General features: G+C 36.3%; 1 long non-coding RNA gene across 1 annotated transcript; it reads right to left on the bottom strand.

Moving 5' to 3' along the window:
- Window positions 1–189: 189 nt before the first annotated feature.
- LOC112505371 lies at window positions 190–726 on the bottom strand. The gene is made up of 3 exons (XR_003068386.1): window positions 556–726; window positions 384–439; window positions 190–261 (listed from the first exon to the last, which is right to left on the bottom strand). It is a non-coding gene; the product is annotated as an uncharacterized LOC112505371 (long non-coding RNA).
- Window positions 727–3,274: the final 2,548 nt, after the last annotated feature.

Raw genomic sequence — 3,274 nt, forward strand, 5'->3', positions numbered from 1 at the left:
GTGTCACATTTATCGCTTTCAAAATTTCTTTTGTGTTTATTTTGCAAACTTGTATTTGGGATTGTAAACTTTAGTTATGATGTATTTATGTTTTAATTGTATGGTTGTGTTGTTTATACACTATTGCTATGAGATTCTACCTATCATACCTCGCGATTCCGCTTTAGCGGGGTGTGACAATATTGTACACCCAAACATAAAAACAACTACTTTACCTGCACTAAAGCACTGTAGCAGCCTATAGGCTTCTCATATTCCAAACTGTAGAAACAAAATGTAATAAGATAATCAATTCTGTTTAATAGAAGCATTGAGAAACATTAGAAAGAAAACCAAACAACGTGAATAATATCAATATCAGTCTACCAAAAAGGTCAAAATACCCTAAATCAACTGAATTTCCCTTAGATTCAGCAAGTCCGGGTGTCGATTCCACTTCCTGCATCAAGTTGCAAAATAAGCATATGATCATACGTTAGTTCCAAGAAATTCAAAATTATCAACCATAGACGATTGAGTCTTTAATCATCTATAATAAGAGGAGAAAAGGGAAACCTGGTGGAATTGGCCAGTGAGGAAAGGTGTGTCGATATTCCATAGAGGGGTAGATGGGCATACAGAAGATACTAAATCGAGATCAGAAATCAAGGGTTAGGGTTTTCGTACGCTACCTCAAGCTCAAATCAAATTCGAATAGAAGAAGCTTGCTATGCAAATGTGATTGAGAGAAAGAGGGGGATTGATGAACACGGTTTTATGTAGGTATCTTTTGTTTCCATCGGTTTCTTGAATAAAGCACGAAATACAGAAACCTCTGAGTGATGATGTTGTTTACGATAAAGAAAAGCTGAATCTTTTTATCAGGTGAGAGCCGTAATAGGGAAGGAAGAAACAAGAAGGAAGAAAGAATGGTTTGAAGTTACTAAATGGGTGGAACAAAGCTGTAAAAAGGGATGAAAAAAACTTCAATAGGGAAAGTGAAACTCAAAGCTTTAACTTTGGTGGTGTTGGTGGTTGTAATTTATGCTTTGCTAGTTGTAATTTATAGTTTTTTTAAACTTTATGTATAAAATGGTTTTACATTGTGCTTTATGACTTGTCTTTAAGAGTTTTTTGAAATTTATGTATAAAATGGTAGTACTTTGAGCTTTGTGGTTTGTAATTAAGATTTTGGTCTAAATGGTTATTAATGTAGTATAGATATGTGTGTGTGTGTGTGTTATGTTTATGTGAATATTTTGAGAATTAATTTTAAAAAGAAAGGGGGGGAGGTCGGCTGGTTGTGCCGCCTACCACATTCCCTTAGTACTATATATATAGAAAGTTGAATTAGATTAAAGGTTTTACACACTTTCTATAATAGGAAATATTTCTTAGTGAATCATACGGATTGGTAGAAAAAGAAGAAGAGAATTCAGAATCAAGATTCTTTGTTTAAAGTCCGTGTATATTGCTTTAAAGTATTGGTTATTACATCTTTTACTTCTAGAATATGTTATTTATGAACTGCATTTCATAAATATATAGTTAGGTGTTAAACTGGATAAAGAGTGTCCGAAGTTCTTCTTAAACCGATCAAGAGGTGACCGGATCTCATCTAAATCGGTCAAAGGTTGGACGATGTATTGTTCGAATTATTTTAAATCAGTTAAGTCGTGAGCGGGGTATTATCCGGACTTGTTATCCAGACAAAGATATTGACTTAATTCTAAGTGTTAACCGGACAAAGCTTATACGAGCTGTTGTCCGGATTGTTGACCGGAGATGATGGTTACTCTTAATATTCTAAGTATTTGTCCGAATTTCATATCCGGACAAGGCTGACCGGATTTCAAATCCGGCTAATGTGTTGAAGCATTTTTTAGATGAAATGGCGGTGTAACTGCGAGAGAAATGTAATGGCGGTGTAACCGTGAGAGAGATGAAATGGCGGTGTAACCGTGAGAGAGATGAAATGGCGGTGTAACCGTGAGAGAGATGAAATGGCGGTGTAACCGTGAGAGAGATGAAATGGCGGTGTAACCGCGAGAGAGATGAAATGGCGGTGTAACCGCGAGAGAGATGAAATGGCGGTGTAACCGCAAGAGACATAAATAAGTTTATGTATCAGAACATGTTTGATTCTGAACTTATTGTTTGGAAAGTATGTTGTCTGTTTGGGAATTATACACTCACTAGACATTTTTGGTCTAACACTCGGTTGTTGGACTAACCTGTTTTGCAGGTCATCATACCTCGCAAGATAAAGACAAGGGAAAAGTTAAGAATGAATGACATTTAGTTACTCATAAATGTATTTTAAGAAAGTTTTTCTTAATTTGTATTTTGTAAACGATGTTACATTTTGTGTTATAAGTATGATGATGTGGATTATCTGTACATAGAATATGTGGGTTGTTACAATTGGTATCAGAGCCTTAGTATAAGGGATCTGGGTATTTGCGAAATACTTAGACTTAAACTTGAGGTGTGGAAAGTTATGATAATAGGTTTCACTAGGTCTATGAATAGGGGAATATGTTATAGCTGAACCTATTATGAGAAAGATAGATTATATATGATTGATATAATCTGAGTTATGGATAGACTTGAGGATGAATGTGTTATTATGTTTTGATTATGAAAATAATCATGTGTGTTTAAATGTGACAGAAAGAGTTAGATACTGAGAAATGGCAGATAATCCCAATCAATCAGAAAGGACCTCTACTGGTTATGGAAGAGGTAGGGGAAGAAGAAACGTAACACAAGGAGAGGACCCAGAAAATGTGATGAGGATAGAAACACGAAGTCGTAGTAGGGGTCGAGGAAGAGGTAGAGGTATTAGACAAGAACATGAACTGTCGGTTCAAGAAAATTCAATGTCTGGTCATGGAAGAGGAAGTGCAAGGGGTGGACACAATATTCCTGATCCCAGATTTATTACCCAAGAAATATTGGCAGCAGAGTCGGGAAAGTTCCAAGAAAGTTTGGTGAATTTGTTGGGGCGTACAACCCAAAATAATCCAGAAATGGTAAGAAATCCTGATTATCAGGAGGAAGCCGGAGCTAGTACAACGGTAACTGGTACATCTGTACCCCTTACTTCATCCTCTGTGCAAAAAGGAGGAGATATCAAAATGTTTCTTGCTTGTAAACCTCCCAAGTGTTCTGGTGAGCGTGATACTCTTAAAGCTATGTGTTGGCTTAAGGAGATAGAGCTGAGTCTACAAATCAGTAAAAGTGCAGAAGAGGATAAAGTTATGTTTGTTGTGTCACGTCTGAGATCAAGTGC

The sequence above is a fragment of the Cynara cardunculus genome, unplaced genomic scaffold, assembly GCF_001531365.2.
Source record: "Cynara cardunculus var. scolymus isolate 2C unplaced genomic scaffold, CcrdV1 Un_Scaffold_10271, whole genome shotgun sequence".
Taxonomy (NCBI): Eukaryota; Viridiplantae; Streptophyta; class Magnoliopsida; order Asterales; family Asteraceae; genus Cynara; species Cynara cardunculus.